Source organism: Pectinophora gossypiella, chromosome 13 (genome assembly GCF_024362695.1).
Source record: "Pectinophora gossypiella chromosome 13, ilPecGoss1.1, whole genome shotgun sequence".
NCBI classification, from domain to species: Eukaryota; Metazoa; Arthropoda; class Insecta; order Lepidoptera; family Gelechiidae; genus Pectinophora; species Pectinophora gossypiella.
The window spans coordinates 11,287,139-11,301,060 of NC_065416.1; positions in this window are offsets into that span (position 1 = coordinate 11,287,139).

Sequence of the window (13,922 nt, forward strand, 5' to 3'; positions counted from 1 at the left end):
TTTCAAATATTTTTCCTCTCAGACGACGCCCTGAGCCGAGGTTCGCACCCAACGGGGCACCCTCAGGCCTGTTGTCTTAAACGTTGTACCGGGTGAGACCCTTCAGCGCTCCCCATTTGTCCGGCCAAGTAGTTAATGCCATCTGCGGCAAATCTACAATAAGTCACGTCAAAAAAAAATTACTACTTACTTACATATTTATAGTTTTTAAAGATAAGTCCTTTTGTTACACCTTTTCATTGCTAGTTTTGCCAATATAATTGTATACAATAAAGAACACATTCTAGGGTAATAGTAAGTAATATTACTGAACTTATTTTGTACGAAACCTAAGTCTATTAACTAAAAATTATAATAACACAACAATATACTTAAATCAATACGACAATACAATATACTACAAGCTATTCCTGTTTGCATTAGAAGCAGTCTCAAAGGAGACAATACTCGTTGTTTGGCCAATAAACAGCTGTTAGACGCACGTACCTATATAGGTATGTAGATATATATCTACAATCAGCTGACAAAGCGAGCGAGAAAGTGTTTGTGCATTCATGCGGAGAACACACTCAGGATAACCTGAGGGGTTAGCCAAGTTGCAATAACGGTTCGATCACGCAACGATATCGTAGGCGTAGGTATAACTCATCCGAATTAACAATGATCACCTCACGTCAAGGTCTACGACCTCCGTGGTCCAGTGGTTGAGCTTTGTGCTCACGATCCGGAGGTCCTGGGTTCGATTCCCGGTGGGGACATAGCACAAAAAATACTTTGTAAAAGTGGATGCAAGTTGTCTTCTGGTTATTTATTTGTGGCTCTATGAATTTAAAAAGGCAGTTCAAACAATCCATCTATAAACCAATACACAAATTCACATTTGCGCGTATATAACAGTAAATGCGCAATTTCATGAAATGTCAAATAGTAATATTTATTTTTTAAATGAATTGCTTCAATATGACCTATTGAACTCCCCCGGTTGATTGTAGGCCGAAATGAGGTCTTCTTCTATCGTGTGAGTTGTGAGGTGGAATACCAACCTCATCAACCCTGGTGTCAGGGTTACTATTAAGCCGCCATAGGCCCCTGACATGGTTCATGTAACGACTAACTCACTTATATCAGTAAGTAGTAACCGGGACCGACGGCTTAACGTGCCTGCCGAAGCACGAATCATCTTCGTGCTAGTTTGGTTAGGACATTACTGGCTGGTTGATGGCTTTGAGGGTCCACAAAGTAATTTTTGTGATATGACCCGACCGGGAATCGAACCCGGGACCTCCGGATCGTGAGCCCAGCGCTCAACCACTGGACCACTGAGGTCGTCAAAATGGGGTGGGTATGAGGGATTACAGATATTATGAGTTTCTGTCTTGCACAAACCATTTCTATGCACATTAACAGACATAGTCTCAAAGGAGACAATGCCGCCCAGTTTAGTCATAATCAGTTGACAAAGCGATCCACTGGATATATTATTTGCCCACTCACGTGGAACTGCTCGCGACATGCTGCGAACAATTATTTTGTTGATTAATGCCGATAATGACAGATATTTCGCAATGTGAGACGTGAAGACCTGCGCAAAGGTTAATTAAAAGATGTAATAATAACGCAAAAATATCTCTTGAATACATATTACATACTTTTTATATAAGAGCCGCGGTAGCCTATTTATAAATATATACTTTTCCTCTCATGTGGATTGCAAGGTCCAAAACCAACCTCAAAAACCCTGGTGTCAGGGTTACTTTTCAGCTGCCAAAGGCCCCTGACTTGGCTACTACATTCTTTCTAAATAGTGCCCTCCGAAGCACGGATCTTTCCTTCAGACAATCGAGTTTGATCAGCCTGCAGTGTCCTAACCAAACTAGGGATCACAAAGTGATTTTTGTGATATGTCCCCAACGGAATTCGAACTCGGGACCTCCGGATCGTGAGCCCAACGCTCAGCCACCGCACCATGGAGGCCGTCAGCGTACTGAAAAGTTATTGTATTCTCATTGGCCCTGTTTCCAGCAGACACTTTCTAATTGTATTTAAAGTTATATCTGTAATTTCTTTATCCGCGGGACAGAAAAGGGACGGATGGTTGAAAGATGTTAATTTTAAAATTCATGAGCGAAAGAATGAATAGCTCCGGCGAATTAAATACGTATTTCGCTGATATGAAACCCATTTGACGGATGTTGCCAACTTAATTCTGTTGGATTATTAGCCAATTTTGAGAGTGTTGTTAAATCTTCCGTCTAAAATTGATGTGTGTTCCATAAATTTTATGCCTGTCGATTACCTGTTAATTTCCATTTCGACGGATACGAAAATGATAGGTTTAACTTAAAATACAATCCGATCCGTGCCTCGGAGGGTACGTTAAGCCGTTGGTCCCGGTTATTACTTATTGATGTAAGTACGTAGTTGTTACATGAGTCACGTCAGGGGTCTATGGCGGCTCAGTAATAACTCTGACACCAGAGTTTATGGGGTTGGTAATCCACCTCACAATCCACACGACAGAAGACTTCAAATAAAATTATGTAATTGTGTGTACTGGAGTACCATTGTGTGAATAGAATATACTGCTATAAGTATACAATATCCATCTCAATTCGAAGTTACACTGTGACGCTCTGGCGGGCTCACGCCACTGCCCGAGTTCGCATTTCCCATTCTAATTGGTTTACCACAGTATGTTAGAAAAAAACTATTCAGTCACATTCCATTCGAGATGTGTTAAAAACGGTCGTTGTGAATGTCAATTCAGACGAGCCGTAAAGTGTGTTCACATAATATTTGAACTAATAGACATATACGAGCACTGGGCGAAATAAGCTCTTAAGACTAGGTAATAATAACTTTTTTATTTAATTGTTCTTTTACTGGCTATTTGCACAATACAATTTTCTCCATATATGTACAAACACATTGAACGAAATGTAAATTTTCTTCTAGCCACAATTATCGTTGAATATAAATATGATGAAATATGCCTAAATCATAAATTATGCCTGGTATGAAATGTGTTCCTCTAGTTATTAAACAACTTGTAATGTATACCTACATTGATTTAAAAGATGTGTTGCTGTTGCAATTCTTGTCGTTTCTTGTCCTCAGCCATAACACTGCGAAATGATATAGATTCAAATTTACCTTCAAAAAGTGTATATATTTGATAAATAATTCTGATTTCTGATTTAATTGTTCAGGACTGTAACCTGGAACCTGAGAGAGGGCAGCAGTAACTGTTAGTACTATTCAGAGGCGGAGGACAGGAGTCCTAGTATGGCTTTGTAATAGACTACTCTGGGCGCCATCCCACTTGCGTCAGACAGAGTATTGCGGGGCGGAAGGCAAGAGGGAAACCACTTGAGGGAAAGCCCTATTTTTCCCTAAAAAAGTAGCATGGAAAATGCTTCACCGACAAGAGCGTGGCTCTTAAATTGATGATGATGAGTTCAGAACTCAGGGTGTCTATCGAGGTGGACTTTTATCATGGATGACCTAGTTGAATACACAGCAATTTCCACTAACACAGTTGGCTTGACCATTGTAGACGGCGATACAGCTCACCACCTAACACGTTGGTCTAACAATAAGCTCGATCATGCGTGGGCATTTAGTTCATCTTGCGATGGATGTTCTGACTAGCTGAATTGTGAATACAATTATGAACATAAAATATGTTATACTTTTTGAACTAGTAACTATCGAATCTGTCTTCTGACAACTTGTTGCTCTACCTACCCCGATAAGGACTCTAATACTCTAGCCATAGAGGCGGCCAATTAGCTCTCGACAATAAACACTTCGGAACCCGATACCGACCCCGCCGGCGTGGTTGAAGATTGCCCTCATTCAGCGCTTATCGCTATCGGCCCACTAGGGTCCACTAATTCTTTCAGATATAATGAGATGACGCCCTGAGCCCAACTGGGCCTATTGTCTTAAATTTTGTACCGGGTGACAACCTTCAGCGCTTCCTATTTGTCCGGCCAAGAAGGCCTTAATTAATGCCATTTGCGATAAATTTACAATGATTCACGTCGAAAAAAGTATGTCTGTTACTAGGTGTATGTAGGAGTAACTAAATCCGTAGTTGCGCAGTTTTGGTCCACTGGGCATTGCCCACACAGCTTTCGCATGTCCATTCTAATCTCGCCACAGTAGATATAAAAACTGTAGGTAACTCGTAGTTATCTCCATGCATATTAAATGAACAATAGAAGGGGTAGTGTGCGTCACACTACGATAGGTTTTGGCAACTATGGGGTGGCTGTTGGCTTCTTGCCCTAAAGCACGTTACTACGAAGTAGGGTTACCCACGGAATAGAAGAAAAAGGTTGGAAGCCAAGTGAGCGCAAAACGCGCGCCATATTAGTATGAGCAAATAGTTCATACTTCAACTTTGCACTCCACTCGTACGCAAACTTTACGACCCACGTAGCTCCGCGAAAATATACTACTTAAAGGTCGTCTTGTGTATTACGTCAAATATCGCCTATCATGCAAGGTTATCCCTCCTTATGCCAGGAAAGCTAAAAATCAAAGAAATACTTTTGCATGCAGTATCTTACAAAAAGTTATGATGTAATAGCAGCCTATACATATACATATAGCAACATTTAATTTTGAAATTTTGCCCGCAATGTCCCAGGATCATTTCCAATAAGATTGGCTATGCATAAGCCACATGCGAGCACATGAACGTCGGAGTTGAAACAGTCGCCGTAGCCGAAATCGGCTGGATCACATCATCTTACAAAAAGTAATGATATAATACCAGCCTATAAGCAATATATAAGGTCAAAGAACCTATAAAAGACTGGGTTTGTCCGAAATGTAAATGTTCTACGCCCAAAAGTGGCAACACTGGCACGCCTATCAGCACTACTGCGTTACAAGCAGTGGGCGCTTCTCAGTATGTGAACACTATGCGTTCTTCTAACCAGCTAAAGGAACAGAACGCAGGAGCGAGCGGTGCTCATAAATGTTCTTGCCTGTCCGTAGAAGATGTTCGTGAGTTATTAAGAACAGAGATGCGGGCATGTATACAAAATATTCAAGATACTTATAAAGCTCAACTTGCAGAAATAAGGAAAGTGGTCGGAGAATTTGAGGCTTCTATTGGTTACTTCAACAAAGAGTTCGAGACTATTAAGGCTGAGCACATTAAGCAAAAAGAGCTAATTGAAAATCTATGCAAAGAGAACGAGCAACTTCGCTTAGTCAATACTGAAACTGCTGCTAAATTCAAACAAATGGATCAACAATTGCGCTCCACCAATATTGAAATCCAATGTGTTCCTGAGTATAAGACTGAGAACCTTATCAACACTGTTCAACAATTGAGCAAAGTCATCAACTGTCCGATACAAGACGGTGACATTCACTATTGTTCTAGAATAGCGAAAATGGATCAAAACAGTGCACGTCCCCGGTCAATCTTGGTGAAGTTTAGCAGTCCCCGACTACGTGATACTTTTTTGGCCAATGTATCCAAATTTAATAGAAATAACGACAATGACAAATTAAACACAGCTCATATAGGAATTGGAGGTAATAGGAAGACACCCATTTTCATCTCGGAACATTTGACACTTGACAACAAGCAGCTTCATGCTGCTGCGCGGCAAAAAAAGAAAGAACTGAATTATGATTTCCTGTGGGTTCGCGATGAAAAATTTTTATTAGAAAATCTCCAGAATCACCCTACATATATGTTCGTGATATGGAATCGCTTTCGCGCTTAAAATAGCAATTTCTATTAAGTATTTTTGTTTTGAGCATGTTTTGTATGCTTCAACTAATTAAAATTCTTCGGTCTTAGATGCTATTACCAAAATGTTCAGGGCTTGCGCACCAAAACGACAATGTTTTTTAATAATATTGTTTGTAATAATTACGATGTAATACTGTTGAGTGAAACATTCCTGAATCCAAGTGTTTATGACTCGGAATTATTTGATGGTCGGTACAATGTTTATAGGCGTGATCGAGTAACGAGCGGTTTTACTGCAAAACAGGATCATGGAGGTGTTCTCATTGCCGTAGCTAAGCATCTTAATTCGAGGCGCATCAGTGAGTTCGAGTCAAAGTGCGAAGATGTCTGGGTGAATATCCAAATTCCGAAGTCTAATTCTCACAAACCCAAAAGCGTGTATCTGTGCTGTACTTACCTTCCATCACCACTGCAGAGACATGTCTTAGATCATTTTATAGACAATACAAATCGCGTCATGGAGTCAATTTCTTCTTCAGATGTTTTATTAGCGGGAGACTTTAATTTGAGAGCTATCGATTGGCATAAAAAATCAGTTGGCGCGTCTTTGGAGCCCACCTCAACTAATAACAGTGCACTTGCCCAAGATTTAGTGGACTTTGCCGTTCTTAATAATTTCAAGCAGTATAATCACATTGTTAACAAACAGGATAAAATTTTAGATTTAATTTTTAGTCAGTCTGATATTTCTAGTCTCAACATTTGCACGGATCCCTTATCGAACGTTGTACCATACCATCCACCTCTTTCCTTCGTTTTTAACCTGCCCAGTAACACTTGTTTCCTTCAACCTAATTCTGAAACATATAGGTATTGTTTCTTTAAGGCAGACTATGACAGTATCATCCAGGAACTTAATAATGTCCCCTGGCAAGATTGTTTTGATAGCGCTTCTGACGTCAATGACATGGTATTAATCTTTAATGATAAACTTCATGAACTCATTTGCAAATACGTCCCAAAAAAGAAAATTTTTAACAAAAAATATCCTATTTGGTTCTCCAGTAATTTGATTAAACTCATCCGTGAAAAGTTTAAATATCATAATAAAATACGCAAATATAATAATAATCCGAGAGATGTTGCCTCTTATAAGGTACTTCGAGAGAGTGTCCACGCCCTTCAGGCAAAGTGCTACAAACTATATATAGAGCGATTAGAAAGCAATCTTAAAACCAATCCAAAATTGTTTTGGTCTTTTTTGAAAAATAAGAAAAGAAAAAGTAGTTCTTACCCGGCTAAAATGTATCTCAACGAAAACGTAGCTACCAGTGGCCCTGATATCTGTAATTTATTTAAGTCTCATTTTTCATCAGTATATAATACGGAAAAGTCTAACCCACAAGTTATCGATACATCCAGACCCATCACAAGTAATTTCCTTAGTAATGTTCAGTTTACTGAAAAAGAAGTCTTTTGGGCCTTAAAACGACTGAATATGTACAAGAGTGCGGGCACCGATAGCCTGCCCGCAGTTTTTGCTTCAAGATGTGCACGACCATTGGCCTTACCTCTATCCCTAATTTTCAATAGTTCACTTTCGGCAGGAGTTTTTCCTGAGAAATGGAAAGAGGCATTAGTTACTCCACTTCACAAAAGCGGTCCCGACCATGATGTGGCTAATTACAGGCCAATTTCCATCCTGCCTGTTTTTGCGAAGATTTTCGAGAAGCTATTATACCCTTTACTCTCAGCCCACTTCAAGCATATTTTGTCACCCCATCAACACGGGTTCGTTAAGGCTAGATCCACGACTACGAATTTACTAGACTTTATTGAAGATCTTTGCAGGCTGGTGGATGCAAAGGGCTCTGTGGACGCGATATACACTGACTTTAGCAAAGCCTTCGATCGTGTCATTCTTAATATACTTATAAAAAAGCTTCAACTGAATGGAATAGCAGGTAATCTGCTGCTGTGGTTTCAGTCGTATTTAAGAAACCGATCCTCAAGAGTCGTAGTCAATGGATTTAATTCCGATTCATTTCCTTCTCTCTCCGGTGTTCCTCAGGGGTCGATTCTGGGCCCATTCTTGTTTAATGTTTTTATCAACGATATTGGTTCTTGTTTTCAAAATTCCAAATTTAGTCAGTTTGCAGATGATCTTAAATTTTTTAGAGCCATTGAATCCCAGGACGACAATTCTCTTCAGTCGGACCTTACCCGTTTGATGGAATGGTGTGCCTTAAATGGAATGGACCTTAACGTGAAAAAGTGCCTAGTTACAACATTTTCAAGGAAAGTCAATGAATTACAACGAGCTTACTATATCAATGGTGAAACTTTGCAAAAATCAGATTCTGTACGTGACCTGGGCATATTACTAGACAATAAGCTTCGATTTCATTTGCACATTGACAAAATTGTAAACAACGCTTTTAAAAAATTAGGTTTTGTTATCAGAAACTGCAAACAATTTAGGAAACCGACTACAAAAATTAACCTTTATAACTCGTTTATAAGATCCGGTCTGGAGTACTGCAGTGTGATATGGAATCCGCATTATGACGTGTACAAAAAACGCCTGGAAAGCGTACAGAAACGATTTTTGTGGCACCTGTCCTATGGCAGCAATATGGCTAAAAAGCTTCCGTCTTATGAGAGTCGTTTAAGATATTTTAAAATGCATTCTTTAAAGGACCGACGACGCCTGCTGGATGGAACGTTTCTACATAAGTTAGTGAATGGAATACTAGATTCGTCCGATTTGTTGGCCAAAATCAATATGCACGTACCATATCATTTGCCTCGTAGTGGTGTTGCTAAAAAGTTCTTTGCTGAGAACCTCTCTCGGACGAACCTGGGACACTTTTCACCCTTAAACAGACTCCTTAGGGACCATAACGCTGTTTGCAATGAGTTCGAAGCTGACATCTACAACACTAGTCTCCGACAATTCCGAAAATTGTACTTGGACATATGCGCTCAAAAAGGTTAATTTTAGTTAAACTTTAGTTTGTCTTTACTAATAAATATTGTGTTATCTTAGTTTCTTTAAATATTTAGTTTCAAGAGTGTTAAAAATCTTATAATACTTTGTGTAAAACCAAATTGTTAAGTTGCAACCAGGAGTTTATGAATGTTGTCGTTATCTTTAATTGTGGTATCAATTATGTATTTATATGTGCTAATGTGTCAAAACATGTACTGTTGATTATCATGTTGATAACCTATAATAAATAAAATAAATAAATATAGAATTTTGAAAAGTTCTGACAAAAGTCCGGATTTTTTGTCAAAATTCAATAATAAATCCAACGCGCAGAACGTACAGGGATAATGGGAACAGAATTAACGACCTCCGTGGTCCAGTGATTGAGCGTTGGGCTCACAATCCGGAGGTCCCGCGTTCGAATCCCGGTGAGGACATACCACAAAAATTACTTCGTGATCCCTAGTTTTGTTAGGATATTACTGGCTGATCACCTGATTGTCTGAAAATAAGATGATCCGTGCTTCGGAAGGCACGTTAAGCCGTTGGTTCCGTTTACTGCTTACTGATGTAAGTATGTAGCGGCGGATTTCGGCCTTTGGCGGCTCAATAATAACCCTGACACCATGGTTGATGAGGTTGGTAATCCACTTCACAACCCACACGATAGAACAAGATGCGAACAGAAAAAAAATAATTCAACATTTTTCCACATAGCCTAAAATCCGTTAGGTAACCCTAATCTGAGATAGCAACTTCATCCATTTTATGTTCAAATGTACTTAGTCCTTAGACATAAATAACAAGCATTTTACTTAGTACATGAGTCATGTCAGTGGCCTTTAGCGGTCCAATAATAACCTTGACACCAGGGTTCATGAGGTTGATCATCCACCTCACAACCTACACGATAGAAGAAGATTAAATACATGGTTTTGTTGACGAAAACATGTTTTGCAATATCCACATAATTGCTCCGTTAAAACAAAAGGTTTTTATTTTTTTGCACGTGACTTCACTTATAATTAATTGGACGAGCTACAAAAAAAAATCACGGGAAGCCACATACACAAGTCTGCAATCATACTTTTAATTCAATTAAATACTGACTGCCAACCTAACTTTCGGCAACCTCATTAAAAGTTCGCAAAGTCACATTAAAAATGTAACAATAACTCTACAATTTAGTACTTCTTTTTTAACTCTTCCATTCATAATGATGCGAACACGAACGTCTCTGCAAAGAGAAAATCTTTTATTTAAACCAACCAAGTCTTTGTCAAACTAACTCTAAGGATTAAGATCTCTTGAAAGATATATAGTTCTTTTAGTCTGAAACATTTTCGTAGAATACGAGTACTTGCTTGCATACATACATTATAAATTCACGCCCACTGGGTTTCGCAGTCACAAATTGTAAGAAAATCCTTATTATTTTTTGTGTTAGCTATTTCTTTCACCACGAATGCAAGCCGAATACCCATATACGAGTATTTCTAATTGTAATTTTACTCTGAAATGGGCAGCTGGTATAGTATTGGATTAGACTGAGTGATCCAAATCGGGAGTCAATCACCCAAATTCCGGCACTCACAGCTCTGCCCCACTGCCCAATATTGCCAGTTTACTGCCGGCGGAACTAATAAAATCTCAAGAGTTATCCAATGTAAATTCCTAAGGTTTACGCCTGATATTAGAGTTTTCCATATCGACGGGAATGAGAGTAAAATTGGAATAGCTGCCAATAATCGACGCGCCAGCATTCCTCTCTTGTGATATCGCCGTTAGCTTTTATGTTAGTTATGATAAATATTCAGGTAATTTGCGCATGGAAATAAAATATTGTTACCTATTCTTGCAGTCAAAACGACCGTCTGTGTCGAAAATAAATTTATACTTATTAACGGAATTGTCGTTTAAAAATTGAAATAACCTAACACGATATAATTGCGCTCATCTGTTTATAAATAAGAAACGATACAGGGTATTAGTGACATCGTAACGAATACTGAGGGGGATCCAGACCATGATTCTGAGTTAATATCAAGTGGAATTTTCTGAATCTGATACACTCAGAATCATTGTCTGAATCGCCCCTTAAAGTTTTCGTTACGATGTCAATAACACCCTGTATAAAACGCCGACTTTTTTATTTATTGGCTTTTATTACCAACTTCAAAGAAAAAGTGACGGTAAAGAACTATTCAATCCGTATGATATAAATTCATATATTTATTTTTCTTTTTATATTTCTGAGCTTGCTGTAAATATTGAAGAACTTATATTGAATTTGGCAGTGTTTTATATTTCCACAGCTTTGATTTTTATTAACCGCCTCACTGTGGCCTCACTACTTTTTCCATTTTCTTCTAGCTCTGTAATACTCTAACGGTTCTTTATCTAGCCACCTGTTACTCGAATTACACACTTAATCGACTCTCTAAAATATTTACGACTCTTGAAGCAATTTCTTCGCAATTCGATGCAAAATAACTTGAATTTGTAACAAGCCGAAGCAATTTGAATCCACTATTCAAAGCCTGTGGGTAATAGGCTAGTTTCGAAGTAGTCAAATCAGTTACTTTTTACTAAACATCAAAACACGAAATCACTATGTAATTTGTACACTGTGACGTCAACGAAAAACGTGACAAAATGTCTGACTTATTATTAGGTTTTCTTTATATTAAAATTCATAAAATAAGATAAGTAAATAGTAAAATGGAATTGTTTTTCGTTAGTTTTAGATCTGTCTTTATTTAGCAATCAGAATTTCATAATTTATCTTGCACCTAGTACACGACCCAATTCAATGATATCTGCATTTATTATTAAAATTTACCTATTTCTCAGTTCATGCATAGATGCATAACATAACATAAACTGCCTATAAACGTCCCACTGCTGGGCACAGGCCTCCCCTCAATCTACCGGAGGGGGTATGGAGCATACTCCACCACGCTGCGGGTTGGTGGAGGTGTTTTTACGGCTAATAGCCGGGACCAACGGCTTAATGTGCCCTCCGAAGCACGGAATCATCTTACTTTTTCGGACAATCAGGTGATTCAAGCCTGAAAAGTCCTTACCAAACAAAGGACAATCTCACAAAGTGATTTCGACAATGTCCCCATCGGGAATCGAACCCGGACCTCCAGACCGTGAGCCTAACGCTCTAACCACTAGACCACGGAGGCTGTGTGGAGGATGCATACACATACACAACCTCATGCCCGTAATTCCTAATGGTGTGAATAGAGTTATAAGTAATAGGAAGACAATTTGCAACCATATTTGATACGAGGTCCAGCACTTATATCGGAATTATAACAAGTACTTTGAGTAATAGACGCAGTGAATGCTATCTAGGTGGATAAACGTCGAACGACTATTGGTCAAAGGTTTGTACCACGGGCGCTAATATGGATATGATTAGCCGTATGGTGATAATCACATCTTTTTTTTTGACGTGACTTATTGTAGATTTGCCGCAGATGGCATTAACTACTTGGCCGGACAAATGGGGAGCGCTGAAGGCTCTCACCTGGTACAAAGTTTAAGACAACAGGCCTGAGGGTGCCCAGTTGGGCGCGAACCTCGGCTCAAGGCGTCGTCTGAGAGGAAGAATATTTAAAAGGATGAATCGACCCTAGAGGGTCGATAGTGATAAGCTCTGAATGAGGGAAATCGTCGACCACGCCGGCGGGGTCGGTATCGGGGTTCTGAAGTGTTTGGTGTCGCGACCTGATTGACCGCCTCTATGGCTAGAGTATGATAACTACATCGCTTATATATTGGTCCATATTAAAATTAAAAACTATTAATGAAATTACTTACCTAAAACAATCTCGAAATGATAACAAATCAAATCAAATCAAATATACTTTATTGCACAGAACTAAAAATTCAACAATCAGACAAAACACATGAATACAGTACAATTTGGGAGGCCTTATTGCTCTAGAGCAATTTCTTCCAGGCAACCAACAAAAGGAAACAAACATATTTTATAGCTTGGATGCGGGATGGTGCAACAAAAAAAATAAATAAAAAATAAATAAAATAAAAATAAATAAATACCTAAAAGTTAATATAATAAATACTCTATACTATACGTACATATATTAATAAATACTCAATATAATACACGATTACTTAAAATAAAACAAACGCCTACTGAATCTATCAATTTTGTAAATAATTATTTTGTTAAAATTGGAAGTGACTTAGCAAACCAAATAACTATACCACCTGTGCCTAACATGTTAACTCAAAAATATATACATCCACAGCAAAGGCAACTTACCTCCTTTGTCTTATTAGACACTGATCCAGAAGAGGTTGAGGCGACTTTAATGAATTTAAAGAGCTCAAGTGCTTCTGGCCATGACGCGATTCCCACTAGTTTTTTAAAACTTGCTAAAAATTATCTAGTACCAGTTGTTACACATCTCATCAACGTTTGTTTTGATAAAGGTATTTTCCCCACTTAAAAAAGCTATTGTGACACCTGTGTACAAGAGTGGGGATGAAAGCGTTGTTGGCAATTAAAGACCAATCTCAGTATTGACTGCTTTTTCTAAAATTATAGAAAAGATCTTAAATAAAAGACTCGTTAACTATTTTGATAAATACAACCTCATATCTCAATCTCAATTTGGTTTCACAAAAGGTAAGTCTACAGAAGATGCTGTTATAGCTCTAAGTTCTTCGATTGCTGAACAGCTTGATAAAGGAAACAAATGTCTCACAGTATTTTTAGATTTAAAAAAAGCGTTCGACACTGTCTCCATCCCCATTCTTGTACAAAAACTTGAACATATGGGCATAAGAGGTTTACCACTCGCTCTTTTTAAAGATTATCTCTCAGAGAGGAAGCAATGTGTTAAAGCTGGGACGTACACAAGTTGCTACTGTGACATTGAGTTTGGAGTACCCCAAGGCAGTGTTCTTGGGCCTACTCTTTTCCTTGTTTACATGAATGACCTGCTCAACATACAAATAAACAATGCTAAACTATTCTCATACGCTGATGACACAGATATTGTCTTTACAGGCAAAACTTGGCAATCACTTCGAGAAGATACACATCGTGGACTTAGTTTGGTTGACCTTTGGCTAAAAATTAATTTACTTACCTTAAATACACAAAAGACTAAATACATATGTCATACTATAAATAAAACTACGCAACCTTCATCAGATTTTAAA